At 41.8% G+C, this 24902-nt stretch overlaps 1 protein-coding gene, 1 long non-coding RNA gene and 1 pseudogene across 5 annotated transcripts in view; 1 reads left to right on the top strand and 2 right to left on the bottom strand.

Moving 5' to 3' along the window:
- The window catches only part of LOC130138363 (nuclear transport factor 2B-like), a 33332-nt gene that overhangs the window by 4664 nt on the left and 3766 nt on the right, over positions 1-24902 (top strand). The window lies entirely within an intron of this gene.
- LOC115668035 (ranBP2-type zinc finger protein At1g67325-like) lies at positions 1359-23818 on the bottom strand (annotated as a pseudogene).
- Positions 3455-13269, bottom strand: LOC130134645 (uncharacterized). 4 transcript variants are annotated; one of them, XR_008816762.1, is made up of 5 exons: positions 13021-13269; positions 12306-12732; positions 5287-5531; positions 4922-5182; positions 3455-3835 (listed from the first exon to the last, which is right to left on the bottom strand). It is a non-coding gene; the product is annotated as an uncharacterized LOC130134645 (long non-coding RNA). The 4 variants fall into 4 exon arrangements; XR_008816763.1 differs by lacking the exon at positions 12306-12732 and adding an exon at positions 4412-4629; XR_008816764.1 differs by lacking the exon at positions 12306-12732 and adding an exon at positions 4412-4622.

Genomic DNA, 24902 nt, shown 5'->3' with positions numbered 1-24902 from the left:
AATTCTTAGTTGAGGGGCTCAAGACGGACTTGCGGATACGGGCGCTTTGGGAGGCTCTTCCATGAGCTTTTCTTTTGGCAGACGACTGTTTATTCACTCAAAAGTTTCCAATTCCGTTGCTTTCTCATACCTTAGAACTTGTGCACGCCATCTCAGCTCCTCAAGGTTGCTCTAAGCCGCTACGGCTTTGGAACCGCTGCAACAATAAAGTGTTTGTCGAATGCCTTATAAAAACTGCAATAACCTGTTTGACGGCCGAAACTGTGGTAAAAATGTTAAACCAAACAATCGTTTACAAAATCGAGTGTAGCATGGGACATTCTAGCGTTTTTCTACAAAGAAGGGTGCATTACCAAAACTAAACCTTTGTTCTTAATGCTTGAAGCAGCTTAACACCCCCTTTCCTAATGCTACACGCCCCGGCTGCCCACAAAGGGAAAATTCACCATGCAAGGGGAAGACCTGGAATGCAGACATTAATTTTTTGCAGCAGCTATGAACTCAGAGGCAGGGCCTTCTAATACTCGTGGCAACATATTACTTAGTAAAATTGACTCGCTGTTTCATGACATTGGCACTGTCGCGACCGACCTCCAATTTTTTTAACATAAAAAGGGGGTCATATCTTTTGGGTAAATTAAAAATAGGTGTCAACAGGCAGTGACGAAGTTTTTTTTTGGATCGAACAGTGACGAAGTTTAATATTTAACAATATGACTACATAAGCAATACCACCGTGCAACTTCCACCAAAGTTAAAGTAAGAGGGACATACATAACGATGGCACAGGGAAGTCCTCATATGAGAGCATATGCCGATGATAAATGCGATGTGTGCTAAGCAAGTGCACTGAAATTTGTTTGCTAAATGATATGACAACTGATTATCGTTGGATGAAATAAGTTCACCGGACCCCACTCTTCAAATATATGGCAATTCATAACTAAAGCATGTCATATGTGTCGGCACATCATTTAGTAAAGAATATTATAGCAAATACTTCGTATCCCTAACAATGCTCTATGTCCATATAAAGTGAGCCTGACCCATTCGGCATGAAACAGGACTCAATAGAATACCTGACACCAACTCACGACACCTAAAAGATTAGGACTCTGTCAACTTACAGTCAACAGACAAAACCAGGATTTGAGAACCTCTGCCTATAGAGGCAAAAGCATTTGGAACAATTCTACTTCACCGTTGCCGAGAATCTCCTTCTCTCTTTCCTCGGATCAGCCACTACCCGGTGACAACTTAAACACATGGAGCCAGAAACATTAGCCCGAGAGGTATCCGTGCATTTTTTTAACTTTGTCGACGCGCATAACACTTACTGGCTGGAGAAGATGACTCGCAGTTCAGGAGCCTAAAGTATTAAACAGAATCCAAACTGAATAATCCTTGCCAGTCAAGCTGGCCGACAGATAATGCATTTGAAGGATCCATGAAGACCATATAAACCATCATCTGACACAACCGCCTCGACACGAATTATGAGAGGGTAGAGTGGTTTGACAACCGCTGCAACATGAGGACGACAAGACTGACTTTCAGACAACCACATTGTTGCAAAGCTGGACGACAACTCTGGACCTTCTCAACCCTCAAATATTGCCCTAGTACTCACTGGAACAGTGGGCAATTGCCTATCTATGAATGCACGAAAGAAGTCGTACTATAAAACAAATCCAAGATAAAAACTTCATGAACATTTGCTGGCTCAACATGGCTGTGTATTATTTTTCCACCGAGTTTATTGATAATTGTCCAGATGGTTGAGAGAAACAACCATAAATACAGGTAGCGGAAGTACAGGTAGCACATTACACAACCGACCTGATCATTTTCATCCTCAGCCGGAGGGGTAGATTTCTCAGGCTCAGATGGTTTGTCGGCGACGCAATTCTGTTTGTTACACTTTGTCCGGAATGGATAATTTATGTTACCGCATTGCACACACTTCCAACTACCCTCAGGCATTTTTTTGTTTTGTAAGCAACTTTACATATGAGTACCAATATAGACAAATACGAGGCAAGCAACGTGGCCAGTAGCAATAACTTACTATAGATTTTATCAGATTTTGAAGCCTGCAGTTGAAGAGCATAAAAATCCGTTAATTTAAACCGATAAGCAATCTTCAGCTCAAACAAATTGGCGAGAGCAAAATTATAACCCAGGAATACAACAAGCACATAAAAGAAAGCCACAAAGTTCGATCTCCTCAAGCTGCTAAATTGTGTGCCAAAGCAACACAAACCCGCGATCCAGGATTCGGAGCATTGCACTTCCTCGTGTTGCACACTGTTCTAAAAGAGAAGTTAACATTTCCACAGTTCGGGCACGTCCAATCATTATCACGTGTTGCCTCTACAACGTATTTCAAGGAAATCAAATGTCGGTTGGAGATGAACCAGTATTCTTATTGTCGATTCTAAAAGCAGTAACCAGCCATGGAATACAAACCTGCCCCCTTCTTTTGAAGTTTATCACCAGGGACAGTTCCCGGCTGTGGTCCCTGGGAGAATAGATACCAGAACAATGACATGCCTAATATCTGAAAGAGCAACACTGAATAACGTATTTGTGCAGTGAAAAGGAAAACGCAGCAACATCCGAAGACAGAAAGAAATTTCACATATACCATGCCACCAGGGCCCACTGGAAGCCCCAGCCATATTTGTCCATCATAGGAGGCATCCCATACATTACACCTGAGAAGGAACAAAGGGCAGCCATTACTTACAAGCTTAACAATCAGCAATTATACAGGATCTTGTGGAGACATCCTAAAGACAATACACAAGCAGTGTCAATTACTGCTTTTCATTTTCACTCGTGTGACTCCACTAATCTGTGATTTAGCTCAACAAGTGGAAAATCTTTCAGCAAAAGATATACAACTAAAATTCCACTAATCTGTGCTTTTCACTTTCACTCGTGTGACTCCACTAATCTGTGCTTTTCACCTTGGAATGTGGTCTACTAAGCATGCAAGCCTCCATGTTATCATATCTTTCGATTAGCAACTAAAATTCCGAGCAAAGAATTCTTATGCCTGCAATGCTATCCCATACCACCTTGATACCACATAATCCAGATACCCACGGGCTCTTTGAGCTGCCTTTTGATTAGAAAAAGGCGGCCGAAACATAATTTCAGGACATTTTTGCCCCAAACACTCACAAGGAGATCAACAGTGTTAGAATGAAATATAGTAAAACCCGGACTGCATATCTAAGAGCAACAGCAACCATTGACCAAGCAAGTCACTTGGATAATGATGTGGATCCAGCCAAGGAAACGCGAGCTTATTAAACATGAGCAGAAAAGGTTATTGTCTTGGGGATCTTGATACTTTTCTCCAACAAAGACGGGAACAATTAATCGGGACATAGAGACAGACGACACGCTAGCCCCATCTCCTATTTAATAATGCACAAAGCTAGTATTTGAATTTGCATAACTAATTCCATCAATTAAACAAGCAAAAATTAGCAGGGAGGTATCTTCGGACAAAATGCATTCGACAAACGCAACACGAACAACCTATTTAGCATTGAATCACAACAATGGAATATCAAGTGTCGAGTAGAAAATCTTGGAGGAGGAAGAAAGGAACAAGCACAATAATACTTGGTGTTGTGTTTGCGAGTGTGGCCACAACTATCAGCTGAGCATGTAGCTATAAAGAGAATTTACGTCACAAACAGTCACATATTACCGAGTTATGATCGGCTGGCCTTGGTTGAGCGCAATCACGCATGTTGCAAGTTGTCCGGAATGAAAAGTTCGCGGCTAGGGCAAGTCCAGTCATCTTCCCTCCGTCTACCTGCAATTTTAACCTAATCAACATATCAAAACGGAGATCTAAAAGGAACAGGGAAGGAAGCGGGAGCATGTCCTATCTATTCTCTGAGGAATAACGATAAGAATTACTGCTAACCATGAGTTAAGCTGAAACCCACGGTATTAACACAGAGAAAGCATGTTTTGAATTTCTAAATACATCAGAATTCCACTTTAGACTGGCTTAAACAAACCAGGAAAGAGGGTTTCCTACTTCCTCCTTCTTGGTCTTGTTTTGATTTCGATAATGTCGTCATTGTCGACTATTGTCCCCACTTCCAGTTTTCTTGAAAGCATGTTTAGTAGGTGAAAATCAGAATTCTAGTCATGCAAACAACATAGGTTACTCCATCGAATTCATAGAAGAAACTTCCTCTTTCTGGATCAATTGTCTTTCTTCTTCGTCCTGAACTGGCTCAAACTATCCAATACCAAAAACGAGAGGGAAAAAAAAATCGTCACACCAGAGAGAGAACGATGACATGGTTTACCGTCGGTCCTAGTACGCTTGGCAGCGGAAGAATTCCTGTTTTCTGCCTGAAACAACAACGAAACTCACCACATGACCACGCTTCGACACTGACTACATTCGCATATCCAACCGAGGTAGGAATCACAGATTCCAGCGATCTCAATTGGAGATGGATCCGAGTCAGGAAGAACACCGGAGACATGGCGACCGGACCGACGGCGAGGGCGAGGACCCCTTGACCTCAATGCCGCCATAATTTGGACGAGTTGAGCATAGCAAGCGATAGACAAACCTATTGCTGAACACTGAAAACAAATTGGAAATAAGAAGGCGTGAAGATGCCTGTCAAGTATGCGCTTGTTCGCACATGTGATGTCATGCTATATGCCGGTGGAGTTATCATAACTCCTTTCTCCAATCAAAGCCCGTTTTCATCAAGGTTCTGGTAGAAAAGAAATTCTTAAAGGTGCCAGACACACATCTTTTCAAGAGCTGAAAGGTACTCGCCTATTACCTCAAGCCCAAATCTATTTTAGCATGAGTGTGGTTGAAGAAGGATATACAACAAAGAACTGTATCAAAACAAGATGAATTTACCTCCGTGAGAATTGACTCTGGAGCCTCCAGGGTTCCTCCTTCTTTGCACAATGCTGCTGTCATGTATGCCTTTGGTGGACGAACTAAGACATCTGAATCAGCTGAACATGAGAAATAGGGCGGATCTCTCCTCCGAGATTGTTTGAAGAAACTTTGGTTTAGGGCATGAAGAACACAGATTCTGTGAGCATATCCCCGTAGTCCTTCACGGTTTTTAAATCATCAGCTGGCTGGCATTTTGTAGCTGATCATTGCCGTACTCTGCACCAATACACATCGAGCTTAAAGAGTCGTGAAGAAACACTTCCCGGTAACAGACAAAGGCTAGTACCATGGACAAAAGAGAAAATTAACCATGCACTCACCGCAAAAGCTTTACATATGGAAACTAATGTTCGTCATGAGATGGAACTGAATTGTTAGGAATTCGTTGGTTGTCAAGGACTGCGCCTTTCTGCCTAAAATGAGTCTTTATCATATCAACAACACTCTGTCATGGAGAGGGAGAGCTTTAGTAATCCTGGAAATTTGGAAACTAAACATGGTGCTTTGGGATGGGCAGTTGATGAGCAGCAGTGGGGAGTGACCACGTCCGTTAGGCAGATTTTACCTAGTACAAAGCACAATGAAATTCAATTGTCACGTTCATCGTAGTATGCACACGCACGATAATGATGAGCACCGAAAATAGGAAATTTAAATAAACACGTACATAACAGAACACACACCTATGGAAAGGCTATTAGCACGTGCAATAGTAGTGAGCATCGGAGTTTAGAGAATTAAACCCAACTCGACGTCAGAACTAACTTTCAGGTTACTGATGCAAGGGTAGACAAGAGCATCAGAGTGTTCATGCTCTGAAATCTCCCCTACTGAAACTGTAGACCCGAGAAAAGTTATATTGACACGAGAACTTAACAAACAACCAGAAGTGAGAAAAATTAACTTTTAATCTTCATTTGGTTTTGTATCTCGGCCAAAATATACCTTGTTAGAGAGGAAAAGTTGATTTATTATTCAGCAAAATAACGTATTTATACAATGGTAGCCCAATAAACCCTAAGAGTCCTAAAGACCACTTTGCCCTTGATACTTCTAACACTCCCCCTCAAGCTGGAGCATAGATATTAATCATGCCCAGCTTGTTACAAATATATTATATCCTCCCGCTACCCAAATATTTAGTAAAAATGTCTGCAAGTTGTTCACCAGTTATAACATGACTAGGAAGAATCATTCCACTTTGCAGCTTCTCACGAATAAAATGACAATCAACTTGAATGTGTTTTGTTCTCTCATGAAACACCGGGTTAGATGCTATATGTACTGCAGCCTTATCATCACACCATAGAGACATAGGAATTGAAACTTTCAAGCCTAACTCAGTCAACAGCTGCTGAATCCACACTAATTCACATGTTGCTTGTGCCATGGCTCTATACTCTGATTCAGCACTAGAGCGGGCAACAACACTCTGTTTCAGCACTAGAGCGGGCAACAACACTCTGTTTCTTACTCTTCCATGACACTAGATTTCCTCCAACCAATGTACAGTAGCCAGTAGTAGATCTCCTATCATCTGGAGACCCTGCCCAATCAGCATCAGAAAATCCTTCAACTCTACTATGACCATGATTTTGATAAATAATGCCTTTCCCTGGAGTCTTCTTCAAATACCTTAAAATTCGAATTACTGCATCCCAGTGAGAAGTACGAGGAGAAGACAGAAATTGGCTGACCACACTAACTGGAAAGGCAATGTCTGGTCGAGTAACTGTGAGATAATTTAGTTTGCCTACCAATCTTCTATATCTCTCAAGACTATCGAATTGCTCTCCTCCTTCGGCAACCAGTTTAACTCCTTGTTCCATGGGTGAATCAAGAGGCTTGGATCTTAACATGCCTGTCTCAATGAGTAAATCCAAGACATATTTTCGTTGTGACAGAACAATACCCTTCTGTGACTGTGCCACCTCAATTCCTAAGAAATACTTCAATTTTCCTAGGTCCTTAGTCTGAAACTGTTTCTGAAGATAGATCTTTAGTTCATCTATACCAACTAAATCATCTCCCGTGATAATAATATCATCCACATAGACAATCAAGAATAATTTGCCTTTCCTTGACTGTCTATAAAAGAAAGAGTGATCATTGTCACATCTAGACAGTCCAAAAGAAAGTACAGCTTCAGAAAATCTTCCAAACCATGCCCGAGGAGACTGCTTCAAACCATACAAAGATCTTTTTAATTTGCAAACCATTCCTCCAGACTCCCCCTGAGCAACAAACCCTGGAGGTTGCTCCATATAAACTTCTTCATGTAGAGTACCGTGCAAAAAGACATTCTTAACATCAAGCTGAAATAAAGGCCAATGATAGGTGGCAGCAAGAGATATCAAAATACGAACAGAAGTAAGCTTGGCAACAGGAGAGAAAGTATCCAGATAGTCAATCCCATACGTCTGAGCATACCCTTTCGCAACAAGTCTCGCTTTTAAGCGAGCAAGAGAACCATCGGGATTAACTTTGACAGCATACACCCATCTACAACCAATAGCAGTTTTGCCTGAAGGAAGAGGTACCAAGTCCCAAGTTTGATTTACCTGTAGAGCTTTTAACTCTTCTTCCATTGCTGTCCTCCACTCAGAAATTTGTAATGCCTCAGATACAGACTTGGGAATAGGATATTGGTCAACAGTAGATAAAAATGATCGAAAAGAAGGAGACACAGAAGAGTATGAAATAAAATTTGCGATAGAATGTTGTGTACAGGCACGTGTACCTTTGCGATGAGCTATTGGAAGATCAAGATCTGACACATGAGGAGAATCGACTAATGGTGGATCTGGGACGGAAGATGACGCAGTCGTGATAGGAGGAAGGGGGGGAGTATGAACCCGAGGACGCCGAGTATAAACCTGTAGAGGAGGTGGTTCCTGTGTAGACGCAGGTGAAACAGCTGGAGTAGTTGACCGAATTGTAGTCACATGTAATTCTTCATCCAACTCAGACACAGAAATTGGAACATCATGATATGGAGTGGATTCGAAGAATGAGACATCAGCACTTATGAAGTATTTGTTCAGTAAGGGAGAATAACAATGATAACCCTTTTGAGTACGAGAGTAACCAAGAAACATACACTTGATAGCCTTGGGATCAAGTTTGGATACTCCAGGTCGATGATCACGAACAAAACAGACACAACCAAATACACGAGGTGGTAAGGCAAATAGTGGCTGCTTTGGAAACAAAGTAGAAAATGGAATACCACCTCGTAGAACAGAGGAAGGCATGCGATTAATGAGATAGCATGCAGTCAAGACAGCATCAGACCAAAAGACTTTAGGGACTTTCATCTCAAATAACATAGATCTAGTAACTTCCAACAAATGTCTATTCTTCCTCTCAACAACACCATTCTGCTGTGGTGTATCAGAACATGAAGATTCATGAATCATACCATGCTGTATCATAAAATCAGAAAAAGGTACAGAAAAGTACTCCTTAGCATTATCAGAACGCAACACTTTAACATCATGCACACCAAACTGAGTAAAGATTTCATATATAAATGCGCGAAATATAGAAAACAACTCAGAACGATTTTTCATTAGATATAACAAAGTAACTCTGGAATAGTCATCAACAAAAGTAACGAAATATCTAAAACCCAACTTGGAAGTCACATGACATGGACCCCAAACATCTGAATGAACTAACAAAAATGGAGACTTTGTTCGTTTAATGACTCGAGACGGATAACTAACACGATGTAATTTGCCAAGTTGGCATGACTCACACTCTAAACTAGAAATAGATTTAAAACTGGAATTCAATCTCTGAAGACTGTGTAGAGAAGGATGACCAAGACGACAATGGATCTGATGTAGAGAAATAACACTAGAACATGCAAAGGAAGTTGAGTCTTCAAGCACATACGGTCCCCCTTCCTCACGTCCTTTACCAATCGTCCTCTTCGTAGCCAGATCCTGGAATATACAAGAATCAGGATAGAATGTTACTGAACACTGAAAGGTTTTAGTTAACTTACTGACTGACATGAGATTAAAAGGAAATTGTGGAAGATAAAGCACTGAGGTCAAAGGCAGTGAGGGAGTTGGATGAACTGTGCCAACTCCCTTAACATGTGTAGATGAACCATTAGCTAAAGTAACGGTGGACGATGATGGAGTAAGAGAGGAAAATATACCTGAAAGACCTGACATGTGATCAAATGCCCCTGAATCAATAACCCAAGGGTGAGAACTAGCTGAAACGCATGCAGTAGCATTACCTGTCTGGACTAGAGTAGCAGTGGAAGACGAAGTAGGTAGTGAAATCTGAGACTGGTTGTACCGTGCAAATTCCTCATCAGACATAACCACTACATTGCCTTGTGAAGGCTGTGGTAGGGACAAAGAGTCAGTGCCAGATGCAGCATTTGCAAACTGTTGTTGCTGTCCTGGTCTACCATGTAACTTGTAGCAAAATTTCTGAATATGGCCAGGTTTTCCACAATAATGACAAGTTCGAATAGTCCCTGAGCTCTCAGCAGTAGTTTGGGACGATCCATAAAGCTGCCTTTGTCCTTGGCCTCTTCCTATTCCTGTGCTTCGACCACCACGGCCACCACGACCATTATACCCTCCACGATTTCCTTCGTCACCCCTACCTCCACCAGTTCGATATTGAGAAACAAGAGCTGAATTATCAACCACAGCTGTGGTGCTCTGAGAAGAACCACGGGATGCTCGAAGAACTCGAGCATATGTATCCCTAAGTGACGCAATAGTCTCTCCTCCAAGAATCTGAGACCTAACAGTATCATAGGCTGGAGCAAGACCTCCTAGAAAATTCATTACAACCAACTGTTCTCTTTGGAGTCGCATTTGTTCAGCATTAGAAGAAATAGGAAGGAGAGCATTCAATTCTTCATACATTCTATTAAAATCAGCAAAGTATTGATCAATAGAACGCCCTTTGCTCTCAGATCGGTGAAATTCCTGTGATAGTTCATATATCCTAGAAATATTGTTCTGGCCAGAATACAATACATCTAAGTACTCCCACAAGTCCTTGACTGTATCAATATGAGTTACCAAGTCTACAATATTGCTCTCCATGGAGTTCAAAAGCTGACCCATAAGACGTGCATCAATAACATCCCAATTTGCATCATTAGTAGGTTTAGTTTCAGTCAAATGCATATGCTGATTTCTACCCGTCAAAACAAACTTAACAATCTTCTTCCATTGTTGAAAATTGGTAATACCCTCAAGCTTCTTGTCAGTAATTCGAGAAGATGAAGAGGAAATTACCTCAGTCGTCACGGTATCACTCTTTCCAGAACTACCATCAATTTTACTCGAATCATCCATCATTAACAATTCAATAATCCACCAGAGCCCCAAATAATTAACTCCAAAATCTCCAAAATTCACCTAATCAGCATCGCATAAGTTCCGAAAAATTCAGAAACATTCCACAAACACATCCATATCTCGAATAAAGCGCTACCCACATCATTATCAAGCTTAATCAACAAATAACGCCTCAAAATTCCTGCTATAAAGCTCAGTAACCATCAAGCCGCCAAAAAATCAAACCTGTGAGTCCTAACCGAGAGACATGGGTGCTGAATCTGGCTCACTGACAATGGACGATGCCTCACTGATGCTGGACGACCTCTCTACAAGACTCCCCGACGATGGACAGCACTCGATTTGGACTTGCTGGCCTCGGTGACGTTGGGTGACGTCTCTACATGGGTCGCTGGGTCTTGCTGACTCTAGATCTGGCCTTGCCGGGCCTAGGCGACGTCAGGCGACGCCCTGGCAAGGCTCGCCGGCATAGATGACGCCCTGGTAAGGCTCACCGAGCCTGGGCAACGCGAGATCTAAAGATTCCGGTGAGAAGAGGGTTGATTGAAGGGGGATGGTTGGTGGTCGACGGTGGATGGTTCACGGCGGCGACCGGAGGTAGACGGTGGTAAGCAGCTGTTTAGGGTTTAGAATTTTTGTTGCTCCGATACCATGTTAGAGAGGAAAAGTTGATTTATTATTCAGCAAAATAACGTATTTATACAATGGTAGCCCAATAAACCGTAAGAGTCCTAAAGACCACTTTGCCCTTGATACTTCTAACATACCTGAGCATCAGTGGTAAAACATAAGATGCACACGCAAAGTACCAGCGATATTCGAAGGAAACAGAAAGCAAATTTCCACAGAAGATGTCAAAAGAGGGAATCCTCACTTAAATAAGTCTAAACTCTGGGCAGCTACATACTCAAGTCAGAGAATTTTATCCTTGCAACAAACATAGGATGTAAAAACACGACCATCATGTAGATTCTTTTTTAGCCGATATCGGAATACAGATAGGCTGACTGACCAATTGACAGCATAGGCTGCAAACAGGGCATTGGCAGCTCTTGCTGGTTAGGGTTCTAGAAGACTACCAAACCCAAATCATAGGACGACCTCAAATACCAATCTCCAAATAAGCAAGATTACGAACAGACGCTGCTGTCATCCATATACCTACACATGGAGGGTGCCCAAATGTCTGATCTACTATTTGGTACATGATTTAATAATCTTTTGTTTTGGCAGGAGAGTGAGGCAGCTTATCTTTTAGACAATCTCATACTAATAATTCAATGATGTCACATAAAAACGAGTGTAACTGTGTAATGCAAACTATTTTTGTATCCGTAGTTTTTCTGGCATTCGTGGTTGATCCAAATCTGCAAATCAACAAAAAAAAAATGCATGGGCCCAATTGCCTCAATACTGGACTGAGACTCACTTTTTTGGGTTGTGTTCAGGGATTCCCTCCAATATAACGTTCATCCTACCAGTATATTGCTTCATAACTTTTTTTGACAACTCTAGGTCCTCCTCTACATCTTTTTCTTTAATTCCTAGAATTGTTCTTTTTATTCGTTTTCGTAGCCTTGAGACAAATCTAAATATGCACGGTTTAAAAGACGATGGACAAGCTCACACTAAACCGGTCAATATGGAATCCAATTCGGGATTTTACTTGGGAGCTAGCAGGAAGGAAGTGGTTTGGAAGGAATTAGGAGAAGAGAGAGCCACGGGTAAAGAATGGGAAGATTGCAAAATTGGAAGGAAATAGGATTTTTTGGTTAGACGCATCGATTCGGCCAAGCATTCTCTTCTCAGTTGCCCTGTACTAGACAAGTTCGTAAAGATCTTCGTACTAAAGTTAATGAAGATCAATCTTGCAAGGCCTAACACCGAACTCAGCCTTATTAGAGAAGTGGCCACCAATGCCAAGGAAAGTCTGAGGAACAAGGTTTAACAATGCTACGAAAATGAGATAAGCATGGATTGAGGTTGGAAGGATATACCTCTTCTTCTAGTCTAACCAAGTCTATGCTGTTTAAAAATTCAACAAAAAATTAGGATGGACAAATTAAGACCAACCGTTGATCTTTCAGAAACGTGGATATATGACTATTATATGTAATAATGACATGCCTACATTCTTCAGTCCTGTCAATAGAATTAGTATTAGGCCGGTCCAGTGAGTCAGACCGCAGAGCAGTTTCCAGGCCCGAAGGAGAGCAATCCCCAGAAAAAGACCTCATATAAGCTTCTAACAACTTCAGCTCTCTCATCAGCAAGCATATCCATGAGTACGGAAGGGTCTATAGCCATATGCACCAATTTCTCCGGCAATTGTTGATCCCATAGAGCATGAGAAGTATTCGTTCTTCCGGTACTTCAAATAGACCCCCGCATGAAAAACCAGTAAACAGGACCCGTAGTGCAGAACTATAAAAAGAAAATCGAGAGAATGCAGTAAACAGAGAGTCTCGTAATTTCAGCAAAATGCCTCATCATACATGATGACGTGTATCGCGAATATGAACAAAAAAAGATTATCCTCACCCCACTTAAAAATCAGATTTTTCACCGAGAAGTTAAAGTGTGATATTTTGCTCCTTCGCACGGGAGACAAACTAGTTAGTTCCTTCATCAACAATCTGAAAGAACCCATCGTGTCAAGCCCTTCAGCATGTTGGATACTATTTATGAGCTTAATAACCAACGAAATCTTACCGTGCATCCCCATTGTACCGGCTTCAATGATGCCGCGTCCAGATTAATCATCTCATATGATATTAAGGGGACATCGAGCTTTGTGCTATCTTGCTTGGTTTCAATAACCAGCTGGCCAGATTTATTTTCTTGAGCTTCTTGCTTGCTTTTGGGAAAGCGAAAATCGTAGTCACCGCAAAGTAGAAAGTGGAGCTACAACTAAGAATGGATATGGATTTTCTTCAAACGGAGATGCTAAAAAAAAGAGGCAATGCTTTTTGCCGCAAAAAACATAAAGGACAGCTTACACGGAAAACAAAGAAGCAATTTCAGCGCACAAATTTTCCTCGTGAGAAAAGACTTATCCAAGACCCATCTAATCAGCAAGAATTACGTGCCGTCTGTTCAGATCAGTAGAGCCGTAGAAAGTTAAGTGGACGCAACGAAACTTCGATATCATAAGTTAGCAGATAGACAAAAATAAGGAAATAGAACGGAGGACAAATCGAAGCCTACAGAATGCAATGCAGCACCAACAAATACCGAGAATCATGCCTCCTCTTAAGAAATATTGTCAATCTAGAGGAAGCCGCACGCAGAACTTACCGGATGTCTCTCTACTGCTGCGTCCGAACAGAGCAGAAGAACAGTGGCTGAACTGGAAAAAGAAGAGAAAAGGGGGGCCTTTTTAGTCTTTCTACCCGAAGGACCGGTTTCGGGTCGGTCGGGTGGACCCGACGATTCCAAATAAAATGAGAACTCTCAAAATCCCCAGGGCTCGCTTTTTCTCTCTTGTCGTCTTGGGTTACCGCCGTCTGCATGTCGTGGATGTGAAGCACACAGAACCAGAAGGAGAGATGACGACGAGCAACCGAGAAAAGATGGATCTGCTGAAGGCGAAATTCGCGAGCAACCGAGAAAAGATGGATCTGATGATGGCGGAGCCCAAGCGGTTCGTGGAGAACTACTTCAAGACGTTCGACGCGAACCGGGCGGACTTGGTGAACCTGTACCGGGAAGAGTCGGGGATGAACTTCAGCGGCCAGATCATCCGGGGCAAGGAGGCTATCGTCGCCAAGCTCGCCTCCCTTCAGCAGTGCCAGCAGCAGATCAGCGGCATCTCCTGCTTGCCCTGCCGCGCAACCGGCGGCGTGCTGGCCTTGGCCGACGGCTACTTGTGGCTAGACGGCAAGCCGGACGCCTACCTTTTCCACCAGGCCTCTCTCTCTCTCTCTCTCTCTCTCTCTCTCTCTCTCTCTCTCTCTCTCTCTCTGTGTATCGGTTGAAGCATCCATTGATATATTTTATTTAATTTTTTTCTTTTTTGAGTGTCGAAGGATGATGGTTTGGATGAGATGGCGTTTTTGTTGAGTGAATATCACCTACTTGGGTGATCCCTTCATCCATTGTTGTTAGCGGAGTATCTGTTTATAAGATTTATGGCGAACCGAATTGTTGTTGCTCCGATGAAAGTTTCGGAAAAAAGCGCTAATTGATGCCTAAAGAAATTTTACCCTTTTTGATAAGTTTATATTTCTTGTGAATTCTTTGCAAATTTCTCTATCAATCGTTTAATCGATCGTATTGCATACTGAGAGTCGTGTATCTGATTCTGCCCTCAGTCGTTCCATTTGTTGCAAGAACCAGAAGGAAGCTATTACATAGCGCAACAGCTTTGGTCGGCCCATGATTTCAACAATCCTCCTCCCGCCTTGAATTGAACGCGAAGGATGTCCAAGACGAAAGAAGGAGGGAGGCGGCGGCTTTACGGAGGCGGCCGGGGGAGTTGAGTTTCAGTCTGATGTTTTTCTTTTCAATGTTCTAGATCTACTGCAGTACTGTCTGGTAAATAAGATAGAACCGTGAATGTCTCGAGTGGATGTCTAAGTGGAGTTCATGTTCGAATTGAGCCTGCCTTTCTCAGATTGCTCTTTCTTGTTCACCGTTTTATATCTTGATATGATAGGCTTGCTGTTTTACTTAGACCATTATTGTTGAGATCATGGTGGTGCGAGTGTTCATGGTATCATCAACTGATATTAGCCCACCATCAAGGTGGGCAGCACCTCCCTTACACTTATCCGGACTCTGCTTTGCTGTTTTTAAAGCCCGGAGAGCTTGGATTTGATTCACTTGAATTTGCCGGCTGCCGGCCAGCCTCGCGACCTCGACTTGGTGGTCGGGGCTGGGCCAGGCGGCCCGCAATATTCACATCTAAGGAATATGGGACTCGCAGTAACAATCCCAGTTGCTTTATCCTGAAGCACTGGCCCAAGTGCGTGAAGCAAGGGCCAAAATGGTGAGGGAGATCATCGACAAGGTAATGACAATATGGACGCAGTTGATGTCGAAGGTGGTGAGGCCTGAAGATTTGAAGCCCGGAGATCCTATCTACAGATATGGATTGTGTGGCTTATGCAGCCATCAGGGTGACCTCTCATTCACCTTGCTGTTGCATTAGTATTTAAAAAAAAAAAGAAAAAAAAATTAGACTAATTATTCTAAAAAGAGTGCCCAAGTCGGAGCCTTGGATCCGTATTGGTCATGGCGTGTTCTTCTTTTCATAATGGCTGGATTCCATTTTTATATGCGTGGAGTTCAATCTAAGGAAAGAGGACCGCGAACGCCAAGATGATGATGTTTTTTCGTTCTCCCTTATATTAAGAACGCGATTTCCAGAACATAAACATGACGGGTCCATGTCTTGGCGAAATGGCTATTGAGTTTGTGCTGCCCGCATTGGAAAGGACGAGTTGAGCTGATCTGTGCATAGTGAAGATTGGGGATGGGGACTCTTGCCACTTTTACGAGCAAATTTCATCTCGATTCGACTGTTGTAGTTTCCGTGCAGATATCGGAGTAGCTATGAAATAACATGGAGGTGTTTGGTTTTTGCAAAGCAAGTTGATGTGCGATATCCTAAAGCGAGAACACGAGGTTGATCGTGTTGCCAAAGGATTCCATTTTTTTCTTAAAGAGATATCACTGAATACGAGGTACGGTCGCATCTCCACAAAGTTGCTGGAGAAAAGCTTGATTGGTTTGGTTATGGAACTAGGATAATTGCAACACTATTATCAAATCTATTCTTAGTCCACATCTCGAGATTTCCTCATGTTTACGGCATCAACATGATGGGATCCCATTACTTACCGAAGTAATCGGTTCGCTCTTGTACAGTAAAGTAGTAGAAAAATTGATTGCAAGTGAGGAGCCAATTTTGCAATTTGGCCCGGATATTGAAGAGATTTTGTTACTTTTGAAGAACTAAGCAAAGAGAGAGATTTGTTCATATGATTGATATAGCTATGACTCGATAAAACAATTGCAAGCTTGAAAAAAAAAAAAACCTTAATTAATTAACCGTTCCATCCGAAACTCAAACGCTACTTTTTCCTCCTAATCGTCTCTTTACATAATCGAGACAACTTAATCCTAGAATTTGAAATGGAATCATGAGGATATTGAGAAAGATTAAATGCATTAGAAATCGTAACCTACGTTTGGTATTTAGTGTTGGATCATGTAATTAGTATATTAAGTGATACGCTCAACTTTTATTGGGTGTAATAGGAATATGATTAAATACTCATTTGCTATCTGTCGCATGACTTGGCAAACAGATTTTATAGGTAAATTTTAAATTGTGCTCCCGATTGTTTAGCACGTGTTAAACAAAACACATTTTCATCAAAACTTAATGGTGCCCAAAAAACTATTTTCACAGAAGTCGAAAAGTTTTTCTCTCTATTGTCTCTCCATCGTCTTCTTCGAGCTTCAGTCATGGGGGAGGGTTTGAGCTAGTCTCACCCTCCCCTCCCGTTGATTTTATTTGAGTGTTTTTGTTTTTTTTATTCTTCTCTCCTGATCTAAATCCGAGAGCTCTCTTTTCCCGATATAATTCTATAATCAAGAGTGTCAACACTCCTTATTTAGTTCTAGATCTATGAGTTTTTCTCTCCCGGTTTAGATTTGAGAATTTAATAATGTTTTTGGGGATTCGATATCCCCGTGCTCTGTTTTTGTACAGATTCTCCACCTCCAATTTCATTGATGATCATAGGAGTTTTGGCGTCTTGCTGAACCATAAAGATTTGCTCTTCCAAGAGTTAGATCTGTGTTTTTTCAACCCGTTTTAGTTGTCTCTGTCTGGCGATGGTGCAAAGGAAGCCGAATTTGGGCGTGCACCGCCAACAGGCAACGCCGTAGTTATTGGAGAAGGACTTTCCGGCGTGTGCTCATCATTGAAGATGATTTAAGATCCAGTGATCGGCCACTGATTATTTTGCTTGACAGATCCATTTTTATGGAATGAATCTGTGCTTAACCTTGCCGATGCTCTTTTGATCCTCTTTGTTTTTTGGATTTGGATTTGAATTTGTTTTGTTGTATTCTGGGATTTGCTCTGCTTTGATTTTCTTTGTCATGAAAGTCGCTGTACTTCCCATGTATCCTTTTAAGCAATGGCTACAATTTTCTTTCGACAAAAAAAAAAAAGCAAAACTTAATGGTAATAGAGCATCTAGGCTCGTCCATTATTCCGCGTAATAAAAGTGTCATGTCAAATTTAGGTCTAATTGCCCATTTGTTATTCGTGTCATCACGTTGAAACCTTGACACGGTGTTCACTGAACGAGCAACACATACGATGTGGCATGATTGATGTGGGCAAGATGTGATGCCTCATATGAACGTTTAACGTGGGTTTGGGTGTCCATACACGTGTTTAAATGTGTCTAGTGGACATGCCACGTCAATTCGAATAACATTTATAACCCCATCTAATTAGACGTGTCTAAATGCACTATAAATGTTGGGATGAGTACATTGAAAGTCCTAAAACTTATCATGAAAGTGCAATTGAGTCAGAAAACTTTTACAACGTACAATTACGTCCTAGAACTTGTCACAAAAGTGCAATTGAGTACTAAAACTTTCAAAAATTGCAATCAAGTACTAAAACTGGTTAAATTGGTCCAATTAAGTCCTTTCTTCCATTGATTGCACATTTTAAAAATTTTAAGGCTCAATTGTACTTTCGTGACAACTTTTAGGACTCGATTGCACTTTTGTGACAAGTTATGAGACTTTCAATGCACTTATCCCATAAATGTTGGAACCCTACACAACAAGTTCATTGTTTGTGTGAAAACGGACTTACCCACTTAGGACGCGAACCCGGTTAACTACATCCCGCGTAAACCGATCATGTTGAAAATCGTTCGCCCTAAGTTATTGTTGTGGACTAGATATCTTAGAAATCCAACGCGAAATATGAAATTTCGCGCCTTGCCAAATCTTAGTTGAGGGGCTCAAGACGGACTTGCGGATACGGGCGCTTTGGGAGGCTCTTCCATGAGCTTTTCTTTTGGCAGACGACTGTTTATTCACTCAAAAGTTTCCAATTCCGTTGCTTTCTCATACCTTAGAACTTGTGCACGCCATCTCAGCTCCTCAAGGTTGCTCTAAGCCGCTACGGCTTTGGAACCGCTGCAACAATAAAGTGTTTGTCGAATGCCTTATAAAAACTGCAATAACCTGTTTGACGGCCGAAACTGTGGTAAAAATGTTAAACCAAACAATCGTTTACAAAATCGAGTGTAGCGTGGGACATTCTAGCGTTTTTCTACAAAGAAGGGTGCATTACCAAAACTAAACCTTTGTTCTTAATGCTTGAAGCAGCTTAACACCCCCTTTCCTAATGCTACACGCCCCGGCTGCCCACAAAGGGAAAATTCACCATGCAAGGGGAAGACCTGGAATGCAGACATTAATTTTTTGCAGCAGCTATGAACTCAGAGGCAGGGCCTTCTAATACTCGTGGCAACATATTACTTAGTAAAATTGACTCGCTGTTTCATGACATTGGCACTTGTCGCGACCGACCTCCAATTTTTTTAACATAAAAAGGGGGTCATATCTTTTGGGTAAATTAAAAATAGGTGTCAACAGGCAGTGACGAAGTTTTTTTTTGGATCGAACAGTGACGAAGTTTAATATTTAACAATATGACTACATAAGCAATACCACCGTGCAACTTCCACCAAAGTTAAAGTAAGAGGGACATACATAACGATGGCACAGGGAAGTCCTCATATGAGAGCATATGCCGATGATAAATGCGATGTGTGCTAAGCAAGTGCACTGAAATTTGTTTGCTAAATGATATGACAACTGATTATCGTTGGATGAAATAAGTTCACCGGACCCCACTCTTCAAATATATGGCAATTCATAACTAAAGCATGTCATATGTGTCGGCACATCATTTAGTAAAGAATATTATAGCAAATACTTCGTATCCCTAACAATGCTCTATGTCCATATAAAGTGAGCCTGACCCATTCGGCATGAAACAGGACTCAATAGAATACCTGACACCAACTCACGACACCTAAAAGATTAGGACTCTGTCAACTTACAGTCAACAGACAAAACCAGGATTTGAGAACCTCTGCCTATAGAGGCAAAAGCATTTGGAACAATTCTACTTCACCGTTGCCGAGAATCTCCTTCTCTCTTTCCTCGGATCAGCCACTACCCGGTGACAACTTAAACACATGGAGCCAGAAACATTAGCCCGAGAGGTATCCGTGCATTTTTTTAACTTTGTCGACGCGCATAACACTTACTGGCTGGAGAAGATGACTCGCAGTTCAGGAGCCTAAAGTATTAAACAGAATCCAAACTGAATAATCCTTGCCAGTCAAGCTGGCCGACAGATAATGCATTTGAAGGATCCATGAAGACCATATAAACCATCATCTGACACAACCGCCTCGACACGAATTATGAGAGGGTAGAGTGGTTTGACAACCGCTGCAACATGAGGACGACAAGACTGACTTTCAGACAACCACATTGTTGCAAAGCTGGACGACAACTCTGGACCTTCTCAACCCTCAAATATTGTCCTAGTACTCACTGGAACAGTGGGCAATTGCCTATCTATGAATGCACGAAAGAAGTCGTACTATAAAACAAATCCAAGATAAAAACTTCATGAACATTTGCTGGCTCAACATGGCTGTGTATTATTTTTCCACCGAGTTTATTGATAATTGTCCAGATGGTTGAGAGAAACAACCATAAATACAGGTAGCGGAAGTACAGGGAGCACATTACACAACCGACCTGATCATTTTCATCCTCAGCCGGAGGGGTAGATTTCTCAGGCTCATGCAGATGGTTTGTCGGCGACGCAATTCTGTTTGTCACACTTTGTCCAGAATGGATAATTTATGTTACCGCATTGCACACACTTCCAACTACCCTCAGGCATTTTTTGTTTTGTAAGCAACTTTACATATGAGTACCAATATAGACAAATACGAGGCAAGCAACGTGGCCAGTAGCGATAACTTACTATAGATTTTATCAGATTTTGAAGCCTGCAGTTGAAGAGCATAAAAATCCGTTAATTTAAACCGATAAGCAATCTTCAGCTCAAACAAATTGGCGAGAGCAAAATTATAACCCAGGAATACAACAAACACATATAAGAAAGCCACAAAGTTCGATCTCCTCAAGCTGCTAAATTGTGTGCCAAAGCAACGCAAACCCATGATCCAGGCTTCGGAGCATTGCACTTCCTCGTGTTGCACGCTGTTCTAAAAGAGAAGTTAACATTTCCACAGTTCGTGCACGTCCAATCATCATCACGTGTTGCCTCTACAACGTATTTCAAGGAAATCAAATGTCGGTTGGAGATGAACCAGTATTCTTATTGTTGATTCTAAAAGCAGTAACCAGACATGGAATACAAACCTGCCCCCTTCTTTGGAAGTTTATCACCAGGGAAAGTTCCCGGCTGTGGTCCCTGGGAGAATAGATACCAGAACAATGACATGCCTAATATCTGAAAGAGCAACACTGAATAACGTATTTGTGCAGTGAAAAGGAAAACGCAGCAACATCCGAAGACAGAAAGAAATTTCACATATACCATGCCACCAGGGCCCACTGGAAGCCCCAGCCATATTTGTCCATCATAGGAGGCATCCCATACATTACACCTGAGAAGGAACAAAGGGCAGCCATTACTTACAAGCTTAACAATCAGCAATTATACAGGACCTTGTGGAGACATCCTAAAGACAATACACAAGCAGTGTCAATTACCGCTTTTCATTTTCACTCGTGTGACTCCACTAATCTGTGATTTAGCTCAACAAGTGGAAAATCTTTCAGCAAAAGATATACAACGTGAACGATGAAAACCAAAATACTCAGGCCAAACAGTATTAGAAAACAACCACATATAATTTAGAGGCAAGGATCTTTTAACCATTCAAGACCTAAAATCCTAATTGCCACCAAGCAGTCACTACAACAACCAAAGTCATGGCAAAATCAAAATAATCATTACCATTTCCAATCATCGATCCACTCGAATAAGGTGCCGCTCCAGATAGAGGAAGCCATCTACAAGGACTACCAGCGGAAAGGCGACTGCCATGGTTGTAATAATATGCCAAGCCCCCAGAAAATGGGACGTCATATGGTGGTATTGAGGAACCATTAAAGAGAGAACCCTATGGTGGCACTCCCACATACATTGAGGAAGGCCCCCCAACACCCATATATGGGGATGGCCATGAGTAACTCTGAGGGGGCTGCACTGGCTTGGTCGCAAACTTCTGAGGAAAAAAAGAAAAGAAGACAAAAAAAAAAAAAACTCAGCAACATCACATTGCGATTATTATACTGCCAAAAGACGGCAGTGCAAACATAAACTAAGCCGAATAGCAACACTGATCATCTCGACAATAGAAAATGTGTCACTAATCACGCGCATTGGCTTTTCACCTTGGAATGTGGCCTACTAAGCATACAAGCCTCCATGTTATCATATCTTTCGATTAGCAACTAAAATTCCGAGCAAAGAATTCTTATGCCTGCAATGCTATCCCATACCACCTTGATACCACGTAATCCAGATACCCACGGGCTCTTTGAGCTGCCTTTTGATTAGAAAAAGGCGGCCGAAACATAATTTCAGGACATTTTTGCCCCAAACACTCACAAGGAGATCAACAGTGTTAGAATGAAATATAGTAAAACCCGGACTGCATATCTAAGAGCAACAGCAACCATTGACCAAGCATGTCACTTGGATAATGATGTGGATCCAGCCAAGGAAACGCGAGCTTATTAAACATGAGCAGAAAAGGTTATTGTCTTGGGGATCTTGATACTTATCTCCAACAAAGACGGGAACAATTAATCGGGACATAGAGACAGACGACACGCTAGCCCCATCTCCTATTTAATAATGCACAAAGCTAGTATATGAATTTGCATAACTAATTCCATCAATTAAACAAGCAAAAATTAGCAGGGAGGTATCTTCAGACAAAATGCATTCGACAAACGCAACACGAACAACCTATTTAGCATTGAATCACAACAATGGAATATCAAGTGTCGAATAGAAAATCTCGGTGGAGGAAGAATGGAACAAGCACGATAATACTTGGTGTTGTGTTCACGAGTGTGGCCACAAATATCAGCTGAGCATGTAGCTATAAAGAGAATTTACGTCACAAACAGTCACATATTACCGAGTTATGATCGGCTGGCCTTGGTTGAGCGCAATCACGCATGTTGCAAGTTGTCCGGAATGAAAAGTTCGCGGCTAGGGCAAGTCCAGTCATCTTCCCTCCGTCTACCTGCAATTTTAACCTAATCAACATATCAAAACGGAGATCTAAAAGGAACAGGGAAGGAAGCGGGAGCATGTCCTATCTATTCTCTGAGGAATAACGATAAGAATTACCGCTAACCATGAGTTAAGCTGAAACCCACCGTAGTAACACAGAGAAAGCATGTTTTGAATTTCTAAATGCATCAGAATTCCCCTTTAGACTGGCTTAAACAAACCAGGAAAGAGGGTTTCCTACTTCCTCCTTCTTGGTCTTGTTTGATTTCGATAATGTCGTCATTGTCGACTATTGTCCCCACTTCCAGTTTTCTTGAAAGCATGTTTAGTAGGTGAAAATCAGAATTCTAGTCATGCAAACAACATAGGTTACTCCATCGAATTCATAGAAGAAACTTCCTCTTTCTGGATCAATTGTCTTTCTTCTTCGTCCTGAACTGGCTCAAACTATCCAATACCGAAAACGAGAGGGAAAAAAAAATCGTCATACCAGAGGGAGAACAATGACATGGTTTACCGTCGGTTCTAGCACGCTTGGCAGCGGAAGAATTCCTGTTTTCTTCCTGAAACAACAATGCAACTCACCACATGACCACACTTCGACACTGACTACATTCGCATATCCAACCGAGGTAGGAATCACAGATTCTGGTGATCTCAATTGGAGATGGATCCGAGTCAGGAAGAACACCGGAGACATGGCGACCGGACCGACGGCGAGGTCGAGGACCCCTCCACCTCAATGCCGCCATAATTTGGACGAGTTGAGCATAGATAGCGATAGACAAACCTATTGCTGAACACTGAAAACAAACTGGAAATAAGAAGGCGTGAAGATGCCTGTCAAGTATGCGTTTGTTCGCACATGTGATGTCATGCTATATGCCGGTGGAGTTATCGTAACTCCTTTCTCCAATCAAAGCCTGTTTTCATCAAGGTTCTGGTAGAAAAGAAATTCTTAAAGGTGCCAGACACACATCTTTTCAAGAGCTGAAAGGTACTCGCCTATTACCTCAAGCCCAAATCTATTTTAGCATGAGTGTGGTTGAAGAAGGATATACAACAAAGAACTGTATCAAAACAAGATGAATTTACCTCCGTGAGAATTGACTCTGGAGCCTCCAGGGTTCCTCCTCCTTTGCACAATGCTGCTGTCATGTATGCCTTTGGTGGACGAACTAAGAAATCTGAATCAGCTGAACATGAGAAATAGGGCGGATCTCTCCTCCGAGATTGTTTGAAGAAACTTTGGTTTAGGGCATGAAGAACACAGATTCTGTGAGCAAGTCCCTGTAGTCCTTCACGGTTTTTAAATCATCAGCTGGCTGGCATTTTGTAGCTGATCATTGCCGTACTCTGCACCCATACACATCGAGCTTAAAGAGTCGTGAAGAAACACTTCCCGGTAACAGACAAAGGCTAGTACCATGGACAAAAGAGAAAATTAACCATGCACTCACCGCAAAAGCTTTACATATGGAAACTAATGTTCGTCATGAGATGGAACTGAATTGTTAGGAATTCGTTGGTTGTCAAGGACTGCGCCTTTCTACCTAAAATGAGTCTTTATCATATCAACAACACTCTGTCATGGAGAGGAGAGCTTTAGTAATCCTGGAAATTTGGAAACTAAACATGGTGCTTTGGGATGGGCAGTTGATGAGCAGCAGTGGGGAGTGACCACGTCCGTTAGGTTGATTTTACCTAGTACAAAGCACAATGAAATTCAATTGTCACGTTCATCGTAGTATGCACACGCAAGATAATGATGAGCACCGAAAATAGGTAATTTAAATAAACACGTACATAACAGAACACACACCTATGGAAAGGCTATTAGCACGTGCAATAGTAGTGAGCATCGGAGTTTAGAGAATTAAACCCAACTCGACGTCAGAACTAACTTTCAGATTACTGATGCAAGGGTAGACAAGAGCATCAGAGTGTTCATGCTCTGAAATCTCCCCCACTGAAACTGGAGACCCGAGAAAAGTTATATTGACACGAGAACTTAACAAACAACCAGAAGTGAGAAAAATTGACTTATAATCTTCATTTGGTTCTGTATCTCGGCCAAAATATACCAAAGCATCAGTGGTAAAAAATAAGATGCACACGCAAAGTACCAGCGATATTCGAAGAAAACAGAAAGCAAATTTCCATAGAAGATGTCAAAACAGGGAATCCTCACTTAAATAAGTCTAAACTCTGGGCAGCTACATACTCAAGTAAGAGAATTTTA

Source organism: Syzygium oleosum, unplaced genomic scaffold (assembly GCF_021117445.2).
Source record: "Syzygium oleosum isolate NSW1041296 unplaced genomic scaffold, Sole_v2.1 Sole_v2.06, whole genome shotgun sequence".
Taxonomy (NCBI): Eukaryota; Viridiplantae; Streptophyta; class Magnoliopsida; order Myrtales; family Myrtaceae; genus Syzygium; species Syzygium oleosum.
The sequence above is the reverse complement of the archived record's forward strand: the minus strand, read 5'-3'. Positions and strand labels throughout refer to the sequence as shown.